The sequence below is a fragment of the Toxorhynchites rutilus genome, chromosome 1 (genome assembly GCF_029784135.1).
Source record: "Toxorhynchites rutilus septentrionalis strain SRP chromosome 1, ASM2978413v1, whole genome shotgun sequence".
Lineage (NCBI taxonomy): Eukaryota > Metazoa > Arthropoda > Insecta > Diptera > Culicidae > Toxorhynchites > Toxorhynchites rutilus.
The window spans coordinates 70004047-70031909 of NC_073744.1; the positions used below are offsets into that span (position 1 = coordinate 70004047).

Sequence of the window (27863 nt, forward strand, 5' to 3'; positions counted from 1 at the left end):
TGTAGATGCCATTTGCCTTATCAGTATTAGCCAAAATTCTCTTCACAAATGTAAACATAAATTGCACTGTATGCGTGTACGAATCGCATAGGGAGTGATATTGAAAATAAAAAAATTTCAGCGATTACAATCGACATGCGACGGCAAGCTGGATGATGTGATTGTTGAATGCAAACATGTATAAATTGACGTGAAATTGAATAAACTATATTTTGATTTCAAGCGACAAATAAGAATGTAATGAATATGAACCTCAATCGTGATTCATCGATGTGAAATGATTACATTGCTTCTGGCGCATAATGTTCGTGGGAATGCTTCGAACGATACCATTGGAGTACGTGCGATTTGGCACAGGGGTCGTGCCGTGGCACAGTGGAAATTGGCATCTGTGTGTCATCCATTACCGAGGAATCACCCAAAGTGCTCTGAACGACCGAATCACTCCTTCGTTATTGTTGGTGAGGCAATGCAGCGATGCTGTATGACTCGTAACGTGTGTATGTGCATCAAGTATATGTATACAAGGTGGGATATTACTGTGAGGCATATCGGCAAGGTTATTATTATAGCTTACATCTTCTCTCTTCTCCGAAAAAAAAATAAGTTGATGAAAAAAACGTCGAGAAGAACAACTGCATGTGGGTTTTGTTTCAGTGTATTTTCTTTCACAAAAAATGTTTGAACCATTTTGAGCTTATTTATGACGTTTAACTAACAAAATAAAGAGTCAAGTTCTGTTCTGCATGCGGTCGTCCTGAGCCGTACTTTTTCTGCGCGGCTGACCCGATCCGCAAACAATTTCACTTCTATTCTTACACAGCATGGTCGTCCCGATCCGTACTCTTATTATTATCATTTTTTTATGCGGTCGCTCCGAGCCGTACTTGTTTGTACGGTCGTCCCGATCCGCATATAATTTTTCTTCCATTTTTACACAGCACGGTCCACTCGATCTGCACTCTTATCATTATTATTCTTTTCATACGGTCGTCCCGATCCACACTCTTTTCATTATAATTCTTTTCATACGGTCGTCCCGATCCGCGTATAGTTTTTCTTCCATTTTTACACAGCACGGTCGTCCCGTTCCACACTCTTATCATTATAATTCTTTTCATAAGGTCGTCCCGATCCACACTCTTATCATTATGTTTCTTTTCATACGGTCGTCCCGATCCACATAAAAATTTTTCTTCCATCTTTACACAGCACGGTCGTCCCGATAAGCACTCTTATTATTATAATTTTTTTATAGGTCATCCCGAGCCGTACTAGGTTGTGCGGTCGTTCTGATTCGCATTTTTTAATTTTCTTTTGTACTTGGTCGTCTTGTACGTCCCGATCTGCTATCGATTTGACTCGTTCGTCAACGACTTAGATCACCATCGATTCAGAAAAATGCGGATAGCTCAGGCTGCAACCAACAAAATCCTGCGCGGTCATCTCGATCCGCTATCAATGATATTCCAGGTGGTCATCCTGAGCCTTTACCAAGACAATCTTGCGTGGCCATTATGGCCCACTGCCAATTCTGAGCAACAAAAGACGGGTGGGTAATGTCGGGGACATAACCGGAGTGACGTTGGACTATACAAAGGGGACAGCTTTTGTTAAATATATATTTTAAATATATTGTTTTATTTTCTTCTCCTACGTGAATACCTACCTATCTACCTTAAAAATGGATTAGTTTACTGTTTACTCTTTATGAATATGTTGATGGTTCTGAAAAGAACCTTTGGTGTTGTGTTTTTGTTATCACTCGATATTCCCATCTTGTTCGGTTAAACCTTCCTGTTAAGCTATTGCGTTTGCCACTCGCCACAGCTTGCATAGTTGGAAAATTTCTTCCCATCCAGCTTGTGACATGTTGTTCAGTAAATTACATTTAATGCGACGTGCCGGAGAAACACTTTGCCACTCACTGAAACTAATTGTTGCCTTGATGAGCGCCGAACCGAAGCTGCTCTGTTGTTGATGCGGGTTTTCTGATTGTCGTGAGCAGCTTTGCAAGCCAACTTGAGCACTCCGACGGCCGAAACTCTATAATCGCTGTTAGGTATACTGATACTGCACACCTGCACGGTTCGAGTGGGACTTTGCCTTTCCCTTAACTTGTCCTCCTTTGTTACGTCCACGATGCCGATGCCGTACAACCACACGGGTTTACGGTTTGAAAGAAAATAAGATATTTTTTTGGGGTCCGCGTGTTTAAATTCTAGCGGTACACACTCACAGGATAGAGACAAATCGGCAGACTCAGCCAGAGGGGCGAGTCCAACGAGACGAACGAATGAGCGTTAAAAGGGAGCGATGGCAGAAAAATACATTCATTACGATTTGTTCGCTCGTTGGATTCACATGCAGGCTAAAAAGGGTCCTTTTCAGGATCACAAAATTATCTTCAATCTAAAGAGTTTATTGTTTTGTTATCACTCGATATCCCCATCTTTTTCGGCTAAACCTTTCTGTTTAGCGATTGCATTTGCCACTCGCCACAGCTTTCACAGTTGGAAAATTTCTTCCCATCCAGCTTGTGACCTATTACATTCAATGGCACGTCGCATTACCACCACTCAGTATCGGATTGGAGGTAATTTTAACCTGTAATTGAACATTTGCGATGACAGTGGTACAGTGTCGACTTCCAATGTGGGGTCATAATTTGGATCTCTATGTTTACAAAAATGTCCAACTAAATAAGTCGCATTACATGTCCGTCCAATTAGCTAAATGTCGAACTAATTGTAAATTACTGTACTTTCAATCTGGAAACAATTTAAGAATTGGTGAAAATTGAATAATCAGGAAAGTCCCCAACTATCAATAAGCTCAGAACAACTGGCAAATTGACATATTCATCAGATCCTGGCAAACAAATTATGAAAAAATCAATTTGTGTTTTATTATTATTTTGGATGTTTTAGAAAGCATTGAACTGTATTTCCTAAACTCTTTTCTGGAAGGTTTAATGGCCCTGAAAAGCGCCTTGTTTTATGGAATGGTTCCAATTTAGAAAACTTAGTACTCGTGGTTTTGAAAAAAAACCATTTCGAACGCCCTCGATGCCGCCTTGTTCTGGATTTGCCACCAAAGCAGTTTGTATAAAGAACAAACTTTTTTCTTCTGCTACCTGATGCCGTTTTGCGATTGCGTTTGCCACTCGCCATTCGCTGCAACTGCCTGTTGTCTTGATGTCCACCGAACCGAATGTGTTCTGTTCCGAATGCGGGTTTTCTTATCGTCGCGAGCAGCTTTGCCAGCTAACTCGATCACTTCGGCGGCCGAAACTATATAAAGCCGGCTAGGTGGACTGGTGCACTGGTACTAACGCGCTCGGCCTAGCTACCCTTGCGGGGAACTCCAGATCAACACGGTTCGAGCGGAATTTTGCCTTTCCCTTCACTTTTCCTCCTTTACCATGTCCAGACATGGCTGCTTGGCTTGGTTTGTTGATGTGTTGTGATGCGAACCGATGTGGTGTACGGTTTGAATGAGAATGATCGTTACGGCAGCGGAGCGGGGATTTTTAAGCTGACTGGCTGGCTCGAGAATTACGCATGTGTGAGACTGCGACCAATGTTTCGTTTCGTTTTTTTCTTTTTCCTTTCCAATCGTGCTTCATTCTATTTCGCTGCTGCTCTGGTTGCCCGTTTTGGTCGGTACGATTTGAGGAGCACAAAATGGACCAATCAAATAGGGCACATAGTGCATTTTGACAATGCTTGATATTTCACAATTATTCAATTATTTATCTCAAGAAAAATGAAATGTTATTCGTTATGATAGATGCGTAGATATATTTCCTATCAATTGATGCAAAAACCTTTGCGCAAACACCACTCACTGAAACTAATTGTTGCCTTGATGAGCGCCGAACCGAAGCTGCTCTGTTGTTGATGCGGGTTTTCTGATTGTCGTGAGCAGCTTTGCAAGCCAACTTGAGCACTCCGACGGCCGAAACTCTATAATCGCTGTTAGGTATACTGATACTGCACACCTGCACGGTTCGAGTGGGACTTTGCCTTTCCCTTAACTTGTCCTCCTTTGTTACGTCCACGATGCCGATGCCGTACAACCACACGGGTTTACGGTTTGAAAGAAAATAAGATATTTTTTTGGGGTCCGCGTGTTTTATACTCTAGCGATACACACTCACAGGATAGAGACAAATCGGCAGACTCAGCCAGAGGGGCGAGTCCAACGAGACGAACGAATGAGCGTTAAAAGGGAGCGATGGCAAAAAAATACATTCAATACGATTTGTTCGCTCGTTGGATTCACACGCAGGCTAAAAAGGGTCCTTTTCAGGATCACAAAATTATCTTCAATCTAAAGAGTTTATTGTTTTGTTATCACTCGATATCCCCATCTTGTTCGGCTAAACCTTCCTGTTTAGCGATTTGTTGCCACTCGCCACAGCTTTCACAGTTGCAAAATTTCTTCCCATCCAGCTTTGTGACATGTTGTACAGTAAATTATATTTAATGCGACGTGCCGAAGCACCACTCAGTGTCGCATTGGAGGCGATTTTAACCTGTAATTGAACATTTGCGATGACAGTGGTACAGTGTCGACTTTCAATGTGGGGTCATAATTTGGATATCTATGTTTACAAAAATGTCCAACTAAATAAGTCGCATTACATGTCCGTCCAATTAGCTAAATGTCGAACTAATTGTAAATTACTGTACTTTCAATCTGGAAACAATTTAAGAATTGGTGAAAATTGAATAATCAGGAAAGTCCCCAACTATCAATAAGCTCAGAACAACTGGCAAATTGACATATTCATCAGATCCTGGCAAACAAATTATGAAAAAATCAATTTGTGTTTTATTATTATTTTGGATGTTTTAGAAAGCATTGAACTGTATTTCCTAAACTCTTTTCTGGAAGGTTTAATGGCCCTGAAAAGCGCCTTGTTTTATGGAATGGTTCCAATTTAGAAAACTTAGTACTCGTGGTTTTGAAAAAAAACCATTTCGAACGCCCTCGATGCCGCCTTGTTCTGGATTTGCCACCAAAGCAGTTTGTATAAAGAACAAACTTTTTTCTTCTGCTACCTGATGCCGTTTTGCGATTGCGTTTGCCACTCGCCACTCGCTGCAACTGCTTGTTGTCTTGATGTCCACCGAACCGAATGTGTTCTGTTCCGAATGCGGGTTTTCTTATCGTCGTGAGCAGCTTTGCCAGCTAACTCGATCACTTCGGCGGCCGAAACTATTTAACGCCGACTAGGTGGACTGGTGCACTGATACTAACGCGCTCGGCCTAGCTACACCCTTGCGGGGAACTCCAGATCAACACGGTTCGAGCGGGATTTTGCCTTTCCCTTCACTTTTCCTCCTCTACCATGTCCAGACATGGCTGCTTGGGTTGGTTTGGTGATGTGTTGTGATGCGAACCGATGTGGTGTACGGTTTGAATGAGAATGATCGTTACGGAAGGAAGGAAGGTCTTGTATTATAGAGACTTTAAACTTTTGCAGTTCATTCGTCTCTAGCCTTGAGAAAGGCCCTTTGAAAACTCTACACTACTTTTACTCCAGCGCTACCGCCTCCACCCTCTTGCCTTGAGAAAGGCACTCGATCCCTCGCCGTCCAGCTCGTCCAGCAACGATGTTGTCCAGTCGGTGTTCACACAAAGAATGATCGTTACGGCAGCGGAGCGGGGATTTTCAAGCTGACTGGCTGGCTCGAGAATTACGCATGTGTGAGACTGCGACCAATGTTTCGTTCATTTTTTTCTTTTTCTTTTCCAATTGTGCTTCATTCTATTTCGCTGCTGCTCTGGTTGCCCGTTTTGGTCGGTACGATTTGAGGAGCACATAATGGACCAATCAAAAATGGGCACATAGGGCATTTTGACAATGCTTGATATTTCACAATTATTCAATTATTTATCTCATGAAAAATGAAATGTTATTCGTTATGATAGATGCGTAGATATATTTCCTATCAATTGATGCAAAAACCTTTGCGATCAATTGAGAAATGCTCGAGTTATAAGCGTTCCAAATCTTGCATTTTTTCCTACTTGTTCAGTGTCTAGATTTCCATTCGGGGGTAACCCCTATATCTTCCGGTTAGACGTAGTCCTACGTCAAAAAAACACATTTTGTTATACATCCGAAAATGAACCATTTATTTTTGTTACTGTTTTCTTATATTTTAACTGTCGGTCCTAGTTATCAACGCTCTCTTAATAAAAAAAACTCAAATTCGGTCCCAAGGGACCAACGCGGAGCTCAACGTGTTTTCGCTGGTGGTCCAGTTACGTTTTGGCCAGATCTAACTCGCTACCATTACGACGAGGACGTGATACAATAGTACAACGACGATGGAGTCCAGTTCATCCCAAAAGTCCACCTAATTGTCCCCAGTTCCTTCCATTAGAATAGGTTTGGGCGATATGATGAAGGGATGAAGAGAGCAGCCATCAACAACATTGGTCAGATAAAGAATTGGTAGAATCGTCTGTCGAAATCTGTTGACAGTTCAAATCACCGATTTTCTCACTGAAATTCACTAAAACTAAAATTGCTACTTTTCACTAATATACTTTTAACCAACGCGTTCAAGCTAAATCAAGCAGTAGTACTCTTTATTTAGTCTGATTTAATGGTTTGCTTAAGTTCAAGCACCATTCAGGTATTTTCTAACTGTCTCCCCGAATGGCTTAAAGTTGACACAAATCTAATTAAAACTTTACAAATCGAATCTTCCGAGCGTTAGAAAAACAAAATATGTTCATAATTTGCTTGCTTCAAAATATGCATAACATCAGCTGCGGTCATGAACCCATCCGTTGCTACTCTCCGCCATCACTCAAACTTTCATCTATTCCTGCTAAATTCGATGAATTTCCAGTCGAGTTAACGATCTATTTCCGCCGGAGAGAAGGGGAGTGACGGGTGGAGTTGTTTTGGTTAATACGAAGCTGTGAGCGGTTGGCTGGGCACCGTTTAGCCCTCGTTCCCGATGAGCAAACACTGTCCTCCCCAGTTCCGTGCCACAGCGGATACTCTCGTCATATCGAAATAACGAGCATTTAATTACCATTTAATCTGTTTAGGCCTGAGTTTAGGACTGCGTATGGCGGCGCGGTGGAGGCATTGAACAGTGTACGTCTGGTCGACCCCACGTATCCGTGATTGTATGTCCGCGGGGAACGAATATCATTTCACACGTTAATGCTGTTTAGGGAAGTGTAGGCGTGTCCAAAAAACGTGAAACTCCGGCCAAATGCTAGACACGAAGGGTCTCTCAATGTGACTCCCAAGCACGGTAACATTATACTTTCCGCCCACTCGAGCAATAATTTAAATAGGTTCTTTAACGAGCGCATGAGGGTTTGCTCCGTCTGTTAGTTATTCAAAAGTTATTCCATCAAATGCTTTATTGAGGATATGGGAAGACTCCACTTCTCGCATTGAAAGATGACGAAAACGTCGCGATTGCTGCCGTGAATCGTAACGTTCAATTAGAGCGGATAATGCACGCCACTAAGGGATTAATTCTCGTGAGTGCTTGTTTTCAATAAAGGATATGTATGCAGTAAAGGATAATGAGGAACTTATGTGAAATTTCTCACTATTGATGTGTGGGTTGATGCGTGAGTTGATGCGTGGTATCATCAACAAGACAGCAATGCTGATCCAATGTGCCGAGCTGTTGATTAAGTGAATATCTGACAGCTTTTGTATATAGAGATAAAGGTTGACATTGTTGCCGCAATAAGTCGGTTTGAGCTAATTTTGCCTTGGTGCCCGTGTGCGAATGCTGTATGATAAGTAGTCAGCATTGGCTTAATTCAATATCGATTAGTTTTGATATCATACCGAGAACCATCTTGACCGAACAGATGCCGGAATCACAACTGTATTCAGTTTTCAGTCACCAGCTTCGTTTTATATCTATGATGTTCCAATCAAATTTCAGTAGCAAGAAATCGCATGTTAATTTGAAAATTAGATCGTCTATGTGTATTACTTATTGAGGACATAATCTCGACATATGACATATGAGCTTGTGTATTGTTCTCGCGAAAACAAGAATATAAATAATGCATAAACCATCTTTATGTACTTCTACAAAAGCACGCAAACTATCGGCCCTCTTCAGGGCCACCCAATTTTCGTGAACTCGAGCATTGTTTCCGGGTTAAAGCTGGCGTCAAAGTAGAGCGTCGGATGTGAAGAAGCTATTTTCCAGCGGTGCGAGCTGTGTACTTCGATGCACATCTAAAGGTGAAAATGCGTTCCTCTGATTATGATATAAATTAGTCTTTTCTGGCCCTTGTATCGTCATCTCGATTATTGACTATCGAAATTCGAATCACCGAATTTATTAGTTCCAGAACAACAACGGAGAGCATGTGCGGGATTTAAAGTCTAATGCTCAAACTCAACATAATGACCTACAGGGTGTTCAATAAATTCGAATACAACTTTTCATCGTTGTGTAGGTGCGTGTCATGTTCACTCTGTGTATTGGTATTGGTGTCAGCTTTAGCCTCAGGCTATAACTAAAGCTAGGCCCAAAGTATGTAGAATAAGAAAATAATCTCCTCCTTGCTTCAAGAAGTGGTAGACAAAGAAAAAAAGCAACAAATACTACTAAACCATCGATCGAATTCATGTAAATTCGAACATTTTTAATTTTTTTTAAATTGTAACACAAGAACTGTCTAAAAATATGTTTCGAAATCAGCTTTCGAAATATTGAATCGTTTTAAAATTGGAAACAGTAAAATTGCCTGTTGAGGATTTTTGATTACTAACTTGTTTGTGTGTGTAACACATGCGCTCCTCGTGTGTATACACAGGAAGTTTCTCCTACCTTCTATTCTACGTACTTTGAGCTAGGCTAACCGGCGCTCACAGTGTCGACTTGCTGTCATTTGTTGTTTGTTCACCGCGTACGATGAAGGAGTACCGCAACGTCGTTGTAAAGTTATTGGCGAGAGGTGAACGACACGGCGACATATTCCGGCAGTTGAAATCTCACGGGGTGAAGCGGTATTTCATCTATACCACCATCCGTCGGCACCAAGGACGGGCTCTACCAAGGACCGAGCGAGATCAGGGCGGGCGCGTTCGGCGAGGATGCCATCAGCCATCAAAGTGATGAAGGAGCGGGTTCTTTGAAAAATGAACCGCTCGGTCCGGAAGACCGCAGCTGACCTGGATAGTCAATCGGAACTGTCACACTATCATGACGAAGGACCTGGGATGCAAACCGTACAAGAAACGCAAGGTTCACGGGGTAACGAAGGCTACAGCGAAGAAGAGGCTGGACAGAGCCAAACTGATACTTTCGCGGCATGTAGGTCATGAGTTTTTTGATGAGAAACTCTTTTTCTTGTCTTGTCTTCGTCGCACAATGTCCAAAATGATCGGCTGTGGACGCCGAAATTATTGGCCAGCATCCCCCGTCCCACATGAACATCCCGCGGTTCCAGGACGTGATGGTTTGGGGAACTGCATCTAGGCGTGGGAAGCTCCCACCGGTGTTTATCGAGAAAAAACGTGAAAATCAACGTCGTGTAGTATAAGACCGAGGTTCTGGAGAAGGCTGTGGTTGTGTGCAGGCGGCAGTTTGATGGTTTGAGGAAAATATTTTAAAAACGGTCTGGTTCAGATAGCTTTTCATCAACACCAATGCACAGTCAAAAGTGCAATAAAGTACTTCAGAATTGTTTACTTCTGATTTTGGACCATAAAAACCGTGATAATTGGGTAATTTGGCATCAATTTATAAAATCCAGAAAGTCAAGGCATGGTTTATTGAATAGGGGCTTCGGATTCTGGATTGGTCAGCTTGTTTACCAGATCAAAACCCTTTCAAGAACTTATGAGGATTGATCGTACCAATAGTAGATGCAGCTTACCAGCAGTATGAGTGATTTGAAAAGCTTAAATGAGAAGTATCATTTGCGTAGAACGAGATACACACTACAACATGGCGCAGCTTGGTCAAAACCATTCCGAACGGGTTATTTGAATTGATTGAGAACGAAAGATGACCTACGTATTAGAAGCTCTTTATAATTCATGTGAAATTGACGTTCATTTTGAGAAGGAGTGAGAGTTTTTCCATCTGGTTCTATAGTTATGAAACACTGGAATTTTTGTTTTTTGAATGTTTTGCGCCTGAAGGTAGTTGTTATGTCGTACGATATATACTTGAATTCGTCAGACTTTTACATATCTCTGGAAACTCAGAAAAAATGAGTGGTTCTACTATTGTGAAACGCAGTGTATGAGCTAATTTAAGACGTTTAACTAACAAAATATCGAGTCAAGTTCTTTTCTTCATATGGTCGTCCCGAGCCGTACTTGTCTCGCACTTTCATTCCGTTCCGCAAGTATTTTTTATTCCCATTTCCACGAAGCACGGCCATCCCGATCCGCACTCTTATCATTATCATTTTTTATACGGTCGTCCCGATCCACAAATATTTTCACTTCCATTTTTACACTGCACGGTCTGCACTCTTATTATTATCATTTTTTTATACGGTCGTCCCGATCCGTAAATATTTTTACTTTCATTTTTACACTGCTCGGTCGCCCCGATCCGCATTTCTTTCTATTTTTTTTCTACCCATACGGTCGTCCCGAGGTCATATCCGTTTGTACGGTCCGCGTTTATGCACTTTTATTCTACAGTTTCATCGTACGGTCGTCCCGATCCGTACGTTATTATAAAATATTCCATCTATTCTTACCTTGCTATATTTAAAAAAAGTGTAATATTTCGGGGTTAATAATTTGTTCGTTTTCCATGTGAATGTTTGACTAACGATCATTATTAAGGGGGTATATATATGCAGTATATGCACGAATTTCGGACGTTTTTTCGAGTTCCGTAAAAATAAAACTAAGAATATTTCTACTATCCACGAAAATTGAACGGAAGAAAAATATTCATCACTAGAATGAATGAGAGAGTTACAAAAAAGTTGTGTCATGGCGTACATGATTCCAGCCCTTCTGGTTATCTGAAACAAAAAAATCGAACAGATTCTGAATCAGTAAAGATGTCGCTATCGCATGAACCTTGGACAATCAAAAACATCTTTATCGACAGAATGGCGATCGTTTGAGAAACAAAATGCGGTTTAAAACGTTTTTTTTTCACGTTTTCCGATTTTTCTAAATAGTGAAATTTAAAAAAAAAAATTTTTAGAGGTTCAATAGAACTTGTGATATCGTGTACGCCAGTTTGAAAAAACTAGTTTCTAGAGAAACGCGTTTGAAGTTCATTGTAAGGACCGTATCAGGTTAGATACCGCATCTCTAAAATGGCTCTAACTTGTTGAATAAAAGCCTGCCATTTAGTCGAAGCCGATTCTTGATTTTGCAGCCAGTTCTGGCAGCACGGGTATCGTTGATTTAGCGATCAAGTGGACTAGAACAAATTATTAACGCGTATAAAATATTCCACTTTTTTAAATATAGCAAGGTAAGAATAGATAAATATTTTATAATAAGTACGGATCGGGACGACCGTACGATGAAACTGTAGAATAAAAGTGGATAAGCGCGGACCATACAAACGGGTATGACTCGGGACGACCGTATGGGTAGAAAAAAATGGAAAGAAATGCGGATCGGGGTGACCGTGCAGTGTAAAAATGGAAGTAAAATTATATGCTGATCGGGACGACCGCATAAAAAATTATAACAATATGAGTGCGGATCGGGATGACTGTGCGGTGTAAAAATGGAAGTAAAAATATTTACGGATCGGGACGACCGTATAAAAAAATTATAACAGTCCACTTGATCGCTAAATCAACGATGTCCGTGCTGCCGTGAGAACTGGCTCTAAAATCAAGAATCGGCTTTGACTAAATGGCAGGCGTATAGCACGATTGGCTTTTATGGGATCGTTGTCAGTTGTTGTTGTATTCTTAACAATGCATCTTCAATTAATTTATTTAATAAAACGACTTCTTGACGGCACATTCATCTTGTGCAAAATCAATACTGTGCTTCATTGGGCAGGGGCTTCATTGCACCTAGACGAACAATTATATTGCACAAACCATAATAGTGTGCACAAATATTGAACGTCTATGGGCTGCTTTAATGCTGAGGATCAAAACAAAATGCTTTTGATATTTGAATAGAAATATGAAATTTGAAAAAATAAAATAATTGTTTAAAGAATAGACGACTCTCCTATAGAATATTACATAAATATACATATATTTTTACCATAATTATGCATTTGGAAAAATTGTTGAAAATTGTAAGCAAATTCATAACATTTCATGAACATGACGGTATAACACGACAAACATATTAAAAGAGCCTGTTTACTTTAAAAAAGACAATAAATTAGGAATATTTTATTAAATATCTCGAGGATGGCTTCATTTAGAAGGAGATTGATAAAGAACTTTTTTGTTTTGAAGTTTCGAAATTTCACAAAAATTTGATGTTCCAAAGTTCGTCCAAAATAGTTTAGAATCTTGGACTTATTTTTTAAATTTTTTACATGACTTCTATTATATATGAAAAATTTGAAAAAAATTAAAAAATACATATCTAAATTTAAAAAAAAATACAATTAAAAAAGACAATAAATTATAAATGTATTTTTTTCAAATATCTCGAGAATGACTGTCTCTAGAAGGAGATTGATAAAGAGCTTTTTTATTTTAAATCACATCAGGATTCTTAATTTTTGGCTAAAACTGATTGTTAACATACAAAAACTCGAAGTTCCGAAATTCATAAAAATCGATGTTCCACAAAGTTTGTCAAAAATAGTTTCACCATCTTGGTCTCACTTTGGAGGCGATCTGGCGTTGTGGTAACATCCATACCTCTCACGCAGAGATCACGAGTTCAATTCTCGCTCCCGACGTTCTTCCAAAAAAAAAAAAAAAAAAAAATTAGTGGGTTATATCTATGATATAACCGCAAGGTTCACGTGGAACTACCTTAGCTTAGCAATCATTCGTTTGTATTGATTAAATTCTTGATTGAATGAAACAGTTTCCAAATTCAATTGAGTTCAATATATTTGCTCTGTGAGTGAAAAAAATGAACAAATGCCGTGTAAAGTCAATTCATTTATTGTGATTGATTGTTCTTCGTTACAAGTAAATTTAATGACGGACCTTTTACGTTTGGTATGATGACTAGAACAAAATATATGTACGGAAGAATTATCAAACGTTTGATGAACCAGCCTAAGGCTGAAAATCTTTCCAATAAAGACAAAAAAAAAATATCAAACGATTATTTTATTTTACATTTCCCTCTGAAGTTTACATCCCAAAAGTGTACATACTTCTCGAATCTCGAATTTGCTTGAAACTGAGAAGTTCATTCGCTTCTAGTGGCTGCACGATTTTTCCAGGTTCCTAAGTTTAGAAGATCATGTTAGGACAGACATATTCCACTCTGCACAAAGGCAAGCGAGGACAAAAGTACTCGCAGTTTGCATTTATTTGCAGAGCCGATTTCCCCAGAAACCTCGGTTTTGAAGTCTGTGTTAGGGAAACACATTTCAATCGGAACAAAAATACCCCCGATTTGTATGAATTCGCAATGCCGATTTCCCCACGCTTCATGGATTTGAAGTCTGTGTTAGGGAAACACATTCCAGTCGGAACAAAAATACCCCCGACTTGCATGAATTTGAAATACCGATTTCTCCAGGCACCTTGGTTTAGAAATCTCTATTAGGGAACACATTTCGGTGGGAACAAAAGCTCCCCCTACTTTCGTGTGTTCTTTTTCTTCTTTTTGGCTTTAAGAGGGTTTAAACTTTTCAGTTCACTCGCCTCTAGGCTCTTTCGTGTGTTTGCAATGCCGATTTCGCTGCTTGGTTTTAAAGTCTGTGTTAGGGAACATTTTTCGATGAGAACAAAAGTCCCCCTACTTTCATGTATTTGCAATGCCGATTTCCCCAAAGCTGCTTGGTTTTGATGGCTGTGTTAGGGAAACCGTAAATCGGGCCAATCAAAACGATGCAGTTAGGGCGTTTAGATAACGCCTAATATTTTACAGTTATTCAATTGTTTATCTAATGAAAAACAACATTTTGTTAGTTGCGATAGATGCGTAGAAATATTCCCTATCAAGTGATGCAAACATCTCTCCTATCCAATACGAAATGTTCGAGCTATAAGCATTCGAAATCTTTCATTTTTTCCTGCATGTTCTGTGTTTAGGTTTTCATTTTACCCTCCATATATTCCGGTTAGACGTAGTCCCACGTCAAAAATGGAAGTAAAAGTGAGGAACCAGCCGAAATGTGTTGAAAGTCACTATAATAGAGAAAAAAAATCTGGTCTCATTTTTAAAATTTTACACATGACTTCTATTTTATATGAAAAAAAATTTCTCAGTGAAAAGGGTCTTTCATGTTAAACGCTCACGCAAAAAAACGAATAGATCCTTCTAATTTTTTTTTTCGCTCCGTCGATGGTAACACTGCATTCCCCACTTCGGGACGATAATATTCGGCTACTCGTTCAGTCTGATCGGATGGTTTTTAGTGTCAAGATCTACAATTTACAAGAACGTGTATTTTTAGTGAAATCGTATAACTCGAGCAACCGAAGCCTTAATGAAACTTTGTCCTCTTATGGTAAGAATTTCAACATTTCTCGTCGTCGATTACTTCCTCTGGGGGTACGTGAAGGACCGTTTCTATGTTAATAAGTCACAAAATTTGGGGGAACTTAAAGAAGAAATAACTCGGATTTTCAACAGCATCGAAGTCGTAATGTTAGAGTTGTGCATGAAGAATTTTGTTGACCGTTTAAAACGCGTTATCGAAAAAGAGACCATCTTCATTTAGGACCATTTAGGACATCGAAAATGTCCTAAAATAAGCTTGTTTTTCTTTTTTTAAAAATAAAAATCGATTACTTTTGTAGAAGTTATTAAATTTTTTTGCGTGAGCGTTCAATCTGAAAGACCCTGTATATTTTTTCACATTTTAGCATCAATACTCTATAATTCTTGCTTTTTTGGAATATAAATTATCAAAGATTTCTCTTAGTAAAATCGATATGCCCTTTTAAAAAGTTGCAGTTGAGTTAAAAAATCTCCATTTGCTGTGGAAAACTCATATTTCCTCCATCCAAAACGGAATACAAACTTTATTTGAATCAAAAAGACATGTTTTTAAAATCAGCATTGTTAGGACGATTTCATTTGGAATTACTCTTTTCGAAGATTGATTCGGCAAAGATCGATTCTTTGGTATCGATCTAATCAGTGGATCGATTCCTAGGTCGTTTGAAAAATCGTTTCGACAAGATTGGCCTTTTCATGAGGATTACCCAATCCTAGTTCACACAACTGGATGAAGCTATCCAAATTGTCGAATGAGTAGAGATATTCCAATCTGACTTTGTCACTTCTGCTTCACTCGTCTTGCATCTAACGTGCATGGGATGTGTTTTTCTGCAATTCGTGAAACGAGAAAACGCATCAAAATCATCCCCAGCTGGGTCATAACAAACGCAATGAGGCGAACTAAGTTCTGTCAACAGGGAACAAAACTGAATGCAAGAGCAATCAAGGGGAGAATTGCAATGAGGTTTATTTTTCTCTGACTTGACTTTCATTGCGATAATTCATCCAGTTTTGCTAAAATTGATTTTTCATCGCAGATAAAGTTTCTGTTTGCCGCTCCGGCTCCCTAGCTACGACTGTCCTCGCGTCACCGCTCTGTCCAATGGATGGTTGTTGTCAGGGAGGTATATTGGGTTTCGGATCAACAGAATATTGACTTGGGAAGTGGATTTGCGTTGGAGATACCGGCATACTCCTCCCTGAATACCGGATATTGGAAAAGTTTTTATCCTAAGAAGATTATGATAATGAATTTTTCTTCGCTCCAGAGTGCATCCACTGCGAGTGTCTAGCAGTGGAAGCGGAGTGGAGTTATCTCCTGTATCTCATTTTACAGACGAAAGCGTTCGTCAGTGACAAAACACATCGAAATTGTCCCTGAGTTCATGGGACTCTCGAACGGATGATGGTCAGCAATATCCTGTCGGAGTGTGTTTTCTTCTCGCGGAGGGGAACTGCTGGCAAAGTGATCAGTAGGGGTGAAGTGGTCATCTGCTTGTTTGGAAGTATAACTATTGACTATAGATGCTATATTGATATAAACCTAGGAGAGCAGAACGAACGAAGTTTCAGCGATTAATTCGCATAGAAATTACCATTTTGTATTGGGGTAAAATGGTCAGTGGAGGACAACGATTAACAATGTTCAGTTTAGTATAACTGATAGACCTTATCACATCCAACACTTGAAGGGATCTTTTTTGTGGCTTTGACCCTGGTTATTTGTGTCTTACTACGTTTTCGTACGCATGAAAAAAAAAATCAATTACGACTCTAGGTGAATATGCCCAGCTTCTCTCATATACGTGATGATGCAAGCTTGACGTGATGCAAGCTCGATAAAGTTACGTTGAACACTCTCTTTTTTAAAACTCCATGTCAATTGACGAGGTAACCATGCCAAGGAAGCAAAATTGGTCGAGTCAACGAAAAATTCAGAGCCTTCTGGCAATGTGGGTTGGTAAAGCCTCTTGAAATCTTCGACACAAAACCATTATTAAGTGTTTCGCTCTTTAACACCAGAACCACCGAAAGTTGTTATATACATATATCTTTTTTGACCAGTGTGATGTTTATTTGTCAAAAATAGAAAAAAAATGGAAAAAGTTTTAGAGAAAATAAAATATATTTCTTTCTAATATTGTTTGTACATGATAAATCCATCTATTTGCATAAAATACAGTATTTTTATTTGCATTTTTAATTAAATAATTTATCAACTTAGATCACCACAATTTTTACATAAGACATTTTTTTCAATGTTTTTTTTAACTCCAATCATAGTCCCTACAGCCAGTACATATATTCATAGTCTTATTATTATTACATTAACCAATTCGACATGTTTCTCTTGTATTAAAACTTTGCAAATTCATTCGTTTGTAATCGTACACTTCGTTACAGTGGGAGAGTAAAATAATTTATTATGTTATCAAATACATGAATGTAGAAAAAGTCATAACATTATTAAAAAAATATCTAAAAAAATTCATAACAAAATTTTGCGAACAAATGATATAACCGGTCATTTTGGCCGATCGCTAGTTCTAGTGTTAATCACGTCAATTCGAAAACTCGCGTATAAAAACTCGTGAAAAACCGAGTGCAAAAACCTGGGTGCATTTCAATAATGACCCCAAATTCAAAACATATTTAAAACATTACAAAAATGTTCGATATGTTTGTACTGTTTTCCATTTTTATAGTAGAAGCCGTTTGCTCTATTGAACCACAGTTAAGCTACAAAGGAGATTGTAGCGGTATGTGGATGCAGGAAATGGAATTCCTTAGGGTGGCCCCTTTACCACCAATTCCCCTGCTGGTTGGCGGAAAACAAGGCCAGCGAAATGCAATGAAATCTATTTGAAACTCAGTTTATTCCTTGGTAATTTCATTTTGGTTATCGCTGAAAATAGATGCTTGTGAGGAAAAGGAATATATTGGAAAATATGCAGCTGCGAGTGAGCCGCTTAACCCGGAAAAGGCCATACAAATTGAAACTTAACCTTCTGTCACGTCCAGCTGCCCGCATGGAAACTTTATATTCCCTTCCAAGGTTGGCTTCTTCTTCTTTATTTGTTTTTAAGAGGCTTTAAACTTTGCAGTTCATTCGCCTCTAACATGGTTGGCTCAATTTCAGCCTTTCTATATTAACTAGTGAAGGAAAACACACTCATAAAGGTTACCTAACGAGAAGGCGTTTATTAGCTCGGTTCTGACCTACTTCTCTAGCTCCTAATGGGTATTACAGTACTCACAGGTGTATTCGGTATTGTGTCAGGGCCCGTCGCTGTCTCTGCATCCAGACCGTAATATTGTCCAGGTTGGTTATGAGAATGCTGCTTCTTTCGGCTCGATATCTCCTCGAACTCCCGGTACTTGGAACCGGGAACCGGGAGGGGACTGCATGACTGCATAAATCAAGAACTAATCAAGCAAACGGAACCAAAGTTGGCATATTTTAGGGAGCAATAAATGTTTCTATGGTGTTTCGACACTCCTCACACCTTCCTAAAGGGAAGGGGGCTGCCAGACAAATGAAACACAAACTACTGCATAACTCGAAAAAAATCAAGCAAATGGAACCAAATTTGGGATGTAGGGGTTTTGGGTACGAAAAATGTTTCTATGATAATATGACACCCCTACTTCCCCTGGAATGTAGAGGGGGTCCCATAAAAATATTACACTTATTTCAACCAAACAATTGAAAAAAATCGGGAAACTCTGAAGAAAAATGGAAAAATTCGGAAAATTGAATTCTCATATGATCTACAATTACAAAGTGACAAACGCTGTTAGTCCATTTGATGTTTGCGCTAACGAAATTGATCTTTGTTCGAAAATGGAATTAGATTTTCAGATGATAAAATGCACTTCTATATCTTCTTCTATCTATACAAATAAAAATGGATCGCCGAATGTGTGCATGACGAATTTTGGTAAAAGTTTAAAGAATTTCAGGATTTTATAGAATTTTACGTAGGTCACGTTTTTATGAAATAAAGTTAACGTTAATAACTATTTTTGCTGCGAATGGATTCAGACGATTTGTATACCAATCGAATCGGAAATTCTCTAAGATTTGTTTGATATGTTATACATTACAATTCCATAATCTGGAAATGGTTTAATTTGACTTCCAATTTATGGAAGCATTCCCATTTTCCCCTACATTTGTTCTGTCCATTTGGGTATTTCTTTAATCGTGCTGTCAATAACGAACACTTTATGCAGCCTCGAGAATAGGAACAACGAAGGGGATGAACGAATAGAGAATATTTGCGACGTAAGCTCCACCCTTGCACAATAAGTATGCTGTCGCTAGCGTATAAATCCTCTGAGGAGAGTTTCCAGTTTCCGTTTGGTGGTCATCGTAGCAACACCGTTGCCGGCGAGCGTCGATTGGGTATGAATTCTTGCGTAACTTTCGAAAAGGTAACGAAGCTAACACATCGAGTCAAAGGATGCACACTATTAGTTTTCAATCATTGAACGATTGGAAACAATCGTTCATGTATCTATCCTTTTCACCTTTTTATTACCGATACAAAGTATGTCCAATGAACAGATTCGGATTTTAAGCACTCAACTTTTACTTCGAGCACCTCTTTCCTCTGACGCTCGATAAGTCCGAAGTAACAAAGCGAACAAAACAACACGAACTCTTACTTCGGTCATTTTGAATTTTTGTTACTTTCGGGTGTTGTTATCGTTTTAAGTGTAATTCAACGAGTGATAACAATAATGATCTAGCTTTAGCACGAAGTAATGAATTTTCATCGTATGCAGAACCATTGCCAAAATTACTCGATACAAAAGTTTTTATCATTTAATTCAATTTTCGAGCAAGATTTTTCAACTGTGAATTTGAAATGTTATTTTCCCTAAATTGTTTAGTTGATTTACCAACAACTTTGCCGTGCATTATTTTTTATTCACACACCTGGATTTTGAGTTTCGAACTTTTGAAAAAGAATAATGATTGTCAAAATTTTTCATTTTAGACTGATTTGGCATGAAATTGCTCTATAGACACATTAAAATGGAACACTGAAGTAGTTTTTCAGTATCTCTTAGCAAACTTATCTCTCTGGCGCTTCTAAAACATCATTCTCAAAGTAATAATCCACAAATAATACTATGCAGCTCATTTTGCAGAACGGAAAAGAAAATCCGAACCGGTTGTGCGCATCGAACCTTCAATTTTCAACCGAAGAACACAGCGCACACCGCAGTCAAATACACTCTCCTAGAGATGAGCTGCACTTTGACGTCACTTTCAACCTGGTTAGTAAATCAATTCTCGATTCGTAACGAAATCAGTGACGAAATATATCGAAATTTACTAGCTATAGAAACACAAATGGTTGGGTTTTGCGACGCAATTTCGCTTCGCAGTGGTATGGAGGTAAAGGGTGTGTCACATCAAATTGCATCACGGAAAAAACGCTGTAGAAATTCGGCCAGTAGACCGATCCTTTTGAAAATTTTAGACAGTAAAATAAAAACTATTAAACACCTTTTGGCATTTTCTTTTTATTCATACTTCGAGCCCAAGCCCGTATGCTCGTACTTTTCTCTTTACCCCGTCCATAAGGTTCTGTACAACGTCAGGTTGTAGTTTTTTTTGAACAAAAATCCATTTTCTCTTGAAGTCCGCCTCCGATTTGACAACTTTTGGGTTCTTCCGGAGGGCCTGCTTCATAATCGTCCAAAATTTCTCTATTGGGCGAAGCTCCGGCGCGTTGGGCGGTTCATTTCCTTTGGCACGATGGTGACCCCGTTGGCTTCGTACCACTCCAACACGTCCTTTGAATAGTGGCACGAAACGAGATCCGGCCAGAAAATGGTCGGGCCCTCGTGCAGCTTCAATAGTGGTAGTAAGCGCTTCTGTATGCACTCCTTAAGGTAAACTTGCCCGTTTACCGTGCCGGTCATCACGAAGGGGGCGCTCCGCTTTCCGCAAGAGCAGATCGCTTGCCACACCATGTACTTTTTGGCAAACTTGGATAGTTTCTGCTTGCGAATCTCCTCCGGAACGCTGAATTTGTCCTCTGCAGAGAAGAACAACAGGCCCGGCAGCTGACGAAAGTCCGCTTTGACGTAGGTTTCGTCGTCCATTACCAGGCAATGCGGCTTCGTCAGCATTTCGGTGTACAGCTTCCGGGCTCGCGTCTTCCCCACCATGTTTTGCCTTTCGTCACGGTTAGGAGCCTTCTGAACCTTGTATGTACGCAGGCCCTCCCGCTGCTTGGACCGCTGGACGAATGAACTTGACAAATTCAGCTTATTGGCGACATCCCGGACCGAACTTCTCGGATCACGTCCAAACTGCTTAACTACGCGCATGTGATCTTTTTCACTGACGGAGCATCCATTTTTGCCGTTCTTCACCTTCCGGTCGATGGTTAGGTTCTCGAAGTATCGTTTTAGTACTCTGCTGACCGTGGATTGGACGATTCCCAGCATCATACCGACGTCCCGATGTGACAACTCTGGATTCTCGAAATGAGTGCGCAGGAATAATTCACGACGCTCTTTTTCGTCCGACGACATTTTTCCAAATTTACGAAAAATTGACAGTGAAGCATGGCCAACGTGATCTATACACTCTTATCTGATTATAAGCGAAAGCTGAAGATATAATTCCTAAAAATTAAATTTCTACAGCGTTTTTTCCGTGATGCAATTTGATGTGACACACCCTTTATTCAAATCCTTACACTTGGTTCTTGGTTCTTTTTGGTCGGTTAAATTTGGGAATCACAAATTAGGCCAACCGATGCGTGGGATTTAACTCGTTAAGATAATGACATTTTACAATTGTTTTGTTTTTTTTAAACAAAAAAAATATAATTTAATTCTGACGAATGCGTAGAAATACACTCGATAAAAAAATTATAGGAACAAAGTGCGAAGTCGGAAACTTTAAGTGATTTTCGACATGCTGTAACTTCGTGAAAAATCAATGCATATCGATGGGATGTACAAAATTTTGAAGCTACAACTTTGAGGTATTAGAATATTTTACGTACATATTTTTATTTTGGTGTGTGTGTGTGTGTGTAGGTGTAGTGGGCCACAATATCGGGAAGAAAAGAAAAATCTATTTTTCTCTGTTCTTTCAAAGATTTTCTGGACTAACACAATTTTTCGCTAATCAACTCAACAGCAAATCTAATTAAACTTATCAACCAGCTTTTATATGGTTCCTAGAACGTTCCTACATAGAGATATTTTAGTTTGAATAAAAAATTACCCCTTCGTTTTTGACGATGAATGATTTAATAAACAACCATCGGACTGCAAATCGAAAGATAGTTTTGAAAACTCCAATAAATTTTGCACAAGGATAATTTGTTACTTTGACGAAATAAAATTTATTTAAATGTTTAGAGTATTCTCTAAATATCTGTGAACGTTTCATATTGGTACGTTCAGCCGTTTTTTCTAGCTGATTTTTCAAATTTTGGAATAAATTAGAGGTGCATTTAATCGCAAATCGTACCAGGAGTAGAAAATCCTAAGCGACTCTCAGAACGAACGATTAGTAACTTTCGTTTTCATGCGTTGCAGGTACGAGGATCGCAAGGAGTGATGATACTCACACTTAAACATACGCATTTCCACACATACACGCACTTTTCACGGGTGACGGGTGATTTTTCATTCAAACTTACATATCTCTGTATGGGAAGGTCCTATAGAACCGTTCTAGGAACTAAATAAAAGCTGTCTAATAAGACTCATGGATTTACTGTTGAGTTGGTTAGAAAAATTTGTGTTAGTCCAGAAAATATTCGAAAAACAGAGAAAAATCGATTTTTAATTTCTTCCCGATATTGTTGTCCACTACACCTGCACACACCAAGATAAAAATATGTACATAAAATATTCTAATACCTGAAAGTTGTAGCTTCAAAATGATGCGCATCCTATTGATATGCGTTGATTTTTCACGAAGTTACAGCATATCATAAATCACTTAAAATTTATGACTTGGCACTCTGTTCCTCTGATTTTTTTTGTCGAGTTTACTTCAAATCAATTGATGCATAACATTTTATGATCTATGAGGTAATGATCGAGTCCTACGTCAAAAATGGGATCTGTTGCCTTTTTGGAACTCTAAGGAGTTAGAATTCATTTAAACACTATTTCGAACATCAATAAAGTATCTCGAACTTGTCTGTATTGTTGAAAAGAAAAGAGATAAATTGATGTGTTTCCGATGTTTGCAAAGAAGCCGCAGGTGGTCAGCAATTTTTGATGATAGTGAAACTTGCTGACCTGGACCAACAGCCAACATCCAACTGCCGCTGTAAGCGCATTATTTCCCGGCTTCAATTTATGTTTAAACCGTCTACATCGAAGGAACAATTTTCATCATTCATAGGGTTGAGAGTGCTTAATTTATGTAATTTATGCAATTTACTGCAAACGAAGCAAACAGTCGCTGCGTAGAAGCGAAATTATATTTCCGCAAATCCTAGAGGGTAAATTGTGAATTACTCCCATTAAAAGCTGCATCACGTCAATGTAATTTAACTCGCGTGGCGCTAGAGAGTGTTTGTGGTAATTAGTGGAAAATATAAACGAAGACCGAGCGCGGTGCTGTTTTTATTCGTGATAAGGATATTTTATAATTCTATGGAGACGAATCCGGTTTCTAAATGTGGTACGTATTTTTGGTTGTTATGGTGTGTTGTATAAAACTTTTTACTCCAGGTGTATTTTGAGACCGTACAAATCAACCTCAATGTTTTAAGCATTCAAATGCTTATAAATACATGTTCCTCAATTTTACATTTCAACGTGGACTGCTAATACTCGTACTTAAAACAAAATGTAAATCATTTGCCACAGCTGCAAATCCAACTCCGAATTGTATTTTCTGAACACCAATTGGAGCACTGCAATCAATGGCATGTTCACATGAAATCTAAGGCTTGCGTTGCTGACACTGTGTGTATTTACAATTGAATAAATTACAACATCCGATATAACATACACGTGCATAGCACACAAGCTTCCCGTCGACGTCGTCTATGTTGCGTTCGTCAAATTACAACGTGTGTACTGAAATTAATTTTCAACCTGAAGGGAACGCTTGCACTGCACTTGTGCAGTTATTTGATGAAACAGGGATGTATTCAGAGCATTTTATGTTGCGCCGACGTTGAAGATTCTGTCCCATTCATGCCGATTGATTCGATGTAAAATAATCCTCCTTAAATTCAACCCTACCGTAGAGAGGACTTTCATGTGAGAAACTTCCATGAGTGATGCTAAGACATAGCTCCACGGCGGGATCCGTTCGAGCTGCTGCTGTTCGTTTAAGGTTCTTGCGAGTAGAGATAGAACGCAGCTAGTGAAACAACTAGTTGCAGCGCACATTCACGCTGCAATAAGCTGTTTGTTTCCCGAATCTAATATAACAATACCAATTTCCTAAGTAGTTTCTTGTTCCGCACACTTAATTGGATTTGAATCGGAACAACAAATTTAATCTGATTGTTATTGTTATATCGCTTCAGCCTCGGGAATGATTGGAAGGAGCAGCAGCTTTAGACGAACTACATGCAGCCCAACATATTCGGTTCGAGTAAGTTGACAGCGGCTGGGCTGCATACAGTGCTGATATGACTGTTTCCTCGTGCGTAAGTAATTGTTACATGTTCTTTAATTAACCACACATGAATGGGTCCTGAAAGTAAGCCTCAACTATGAATATGCTGAGTGCCAGTATTTGATTTGCACACCAATCGAATCGGAAATTCTCTAGGATTTGTTTGTTTGGGTTCCTTCGTAGTAGTTCGTTGCAGTTTAACTCATCAAAACATTTCATAGATTTTACTTGATTCAATGCCACTCGAAATATTTGGTAGGAAAACGATCCAGCTTTGGAAGACCTGGATGGAGTGTTCATTTTTTCTTGTGTTTTTGGTGAAGCAAAAGCAGGAGGTGTTTTCTTTGGAATTTCATCATTCCCAATATTTTGAAATAAAATTTACTTATAATCCGTTGATGTTATATGTCATTTTGAACCGCGTTTTTCGCTCAATTTCGCTCTATTCATTGTAGTGAATTTGTTTAAAAAATAATTGTTCCACTTTTTTTCAGGACTCCAAACAGCATGGAGAAAAGACAAATTCGCACGATTTTCTTGTTCCAGTTCAAGCTAGGCCGAAAAGCTGCGGAGACAGCCTGCGATATCAACGACGCGTTTGGTCCAGGGACACCTACTGAACGTCCGTCACAATGGTGGTTCAAGAAATTCCGCAGCGATGAGGAGAGCTTTGAAGATGACGAGCGTAATGGTCGGCCATCCGATGTTGACAACGATCGACTGACAGCTTTTTTTTTAACACTTTCGACGCCCCGTCACCCAGATATGGCTGACACTTTCCTCGCTCGAATTGAGTAGGATTTTTAGAAGGAATTTGATAGAATAGGCACCTAAATGTAACTATAGGATATGAAGAAAAATAATGAAATCATAACCATAATATTATACTGTTTATACTATACTTTATTAATTTATAGTACGGATGGTTTGTACTGCAGTTTTTTGCAAAACCCCTATAATATGACTTTGGCATGTGTTGTTGTCATCAATTCGTCTTCAATTGGAAATAAACATTGCTAGATCATGTAAAAGTTATCTACAAACTAAGTTTGATCTTCATTTAATAATTTAATCGCAAGTTGGGGTCTGCAAGAAACTCAAAAACGTCGCGTTGGGGACGAAGGGGACGAATTACTCGCAAGGGAAGGTATAAGGGGGTATAAGGATATAAGGGCAATTACACACGAAGATCGATAGCTTTAAGGAAAACATATATATGGGACATGTAATCAAGGTCTAACCTAGCCAATACATCTCTCACCGGCCCGAAGGGAGTTTTCTAAATTCGATCTGGCGACCAGATGAACCTCGCACGACCAAACAACATGCTCGATGTCGTGATAACCCTGACCACAAACGCAGAGATTGTTGCTGGCAAGATTGAAACCAAGGAATACCACATCTAATGAACAGTGATTGGACATGAGTCGGGAGAAGGTGCGAATAAAGTCCCGACTGAAGTCCAGACTTTTGAATCACGGCTTAAGGCTAACCTTGGGGATAATCGAGTGAAACCACCGGCCCAATTTATCTTCGTTCCACTTGCGTTGCCAGTTAGCGATGATATTTTTACGGACTAAGGAATAAAATTCGTTGGAGGCGATTTGACGCTGATAAATATTGCCCTCAATCTCACCTACCTTTGCTAATGAGTCAGCCTTCTCATTACCTGGAATTGAGCAATGTGAAGGGACCCAGACAAAGGTAATGACATAACAGCGTCTGGATAAAGCACTCAAAATTTCTCGTATTCTCTCAAGGAAGTACGGCGAGTGCTTTTCCGGCCTCACTGAACGGATAGCTTCGACATAGCTAAGACTATCCGTTACAATGTAAAAGTGTTCAACAGGTCGTGAGGTGACGCTGTCCTGCGCCCAGTGAATTGCGGCCAATTCAGCAATATACACTGAGCAAGTATACTGAAGACTTCATTAGACCGATCAAAATGCACAGAGATGTAGTCAGGAAAACAAACACGGTTGGGAATATACGAAGAAGGAGTAACCTGCATAGAGATGAATTCATGATATGAGCTCATGAAGCCGGAATGAAAATATAGCTCGATCAATTGCTCAAAATTTCCGATCACCAATGGATTCATAACCTTACACCGGATGTGGAACCGAAGAGATAGTAAATTGAAGCGATCTTATAGTGGGAGTACGCCTGCCAAAACCTCGAGACTCATGGTGTGCGTTGAGGGCATATATCCCAACGCAATACGGAGACAAAGATACTGAATTCGCTCGAGTTTAATGAGGTGTGTTTTGACAGGTGATTGAAAACAGAAACTGCCATACTCCATCACTGTGAGAATAGTTGTTCGATACAACATTGTAAGATCTTATGGTTGGGCTCCCCACCAGGTGCCGGTAGTTGTACGGAGAAAGTTCATTCTTTGTTAGCATTTTTTACTACTTTATATTTGGAGTCGAACCAGACGCCAAGATACTTGAATGACATAGCATGAGTGATCGGTTTACTTAGAAGTTGAAGATTTGGTTTTGCTGGTTTATGCTTCCTAGAAAAAACCACCATCTATGTTTTCTCCGTGGAGAATTCGCTCCCTAGCTCAATGACCCAGGTTAATAAATTGTTCAAAGTATCTTGGAAGGGTTCTTGCAGTTCGGATTCGTTTGATCCTACGACAGACACCACTCCATCATCTGCAAGTTGTCTTTGGCTGCACTTTTGTGTAAGGTAATTGTGAATGTCGCTTACATAGAATTTGTTCAAAAGGGGGCTTAAACATGAGCCCTGGGGAGTCCCATGTAGGAGACCTGGCTTACTGCCGAATCTCCGTGAGAAAAATTCAAATGTTTCTCACAAAGCATATATAACTTACATGTTATTCAATAGAGGTGGTAGACCCCGAGAGTGTAATTTGTCTGACAAAACCTCTATCGAAACAGAATCAAAGGCCTCATTTATGTACAAGAATACTGAAGCCATTTGTTTTTTTTCGGCGTAAGTCGTTTGAATTTCTGAAGAAAGCAACGCAAAACAATCATTCGCCCTCTTGCCCCTGCGGAACCCATATTGTGTATCTGAGAGTAGGCCATTCGTTTCAATCCATCGATCAAGGCGTAACAAGATCATTTTCTCCAACAATTTCCGTATACAAGACAGCATTGCTATTGGGCGGTACGAATTGAAGTCGGACGCTGGCTTTCCGGGTTTTTGAATAGCTATAGCACGTACTCACTTGTCTCCAATCATCTGGAACAACATTATGCTCCATAAACCGATTGAATAAATTCAACAAGCGATGTTTCGCCACATCGAGGAGCTTTTTCAGCAAAGTTGAACTTAATTCTATCCGATCCCGGAGCAGAATTGTTACATGAGAGAATTCCACCATCAAAAACTCGGAATCAAGATCGCACCTATCTTGTGGTGTATCTCGAACAATTTTTTGCACAGGAGCGGAATCAGGACAAACCTTCCGTTCAAAATCAAAAATCTATCGATGTGAATATTCTTCGCTTTCATTCGATGAAGAGCGATTTCTCATGTTTCCATAATTTTTTCATTGACGTTTTTCGTGACAAACCTCCCACGAAATTTCGCCAATAAGTACGTTTTTTTCCCATTGATCTAATTTTTGAACTGATT

The 27863-nt window shown here is 39.4% G+C and overlaps 1 long non-coding RNA gene across 3 annotated transcripts; it reads left to right on the forward strand.

The window, feature by feature from the left end:
- LOC129762960 (uncharacterized) lies at positions 1-27863 on the forward strand. Of its 3 annotated transcripts, none has more exons than XR_008740762.1 (3): positions 1-528; positions 24157-24279; positions 24743-27863. It is a non-coding gene; the product is annotated as an uncharacterized LOC129762960 (long non-coding RNA). The 3 variants fall into 3 exon arrangements; XR_008740763.1 differs by lacking the exon at positions 1-528 and adding an exon at positions 23194-23297; XR_008740761.1 differs by lacking the exon at positions 1-528 and adding an exon at positions 23961-24074.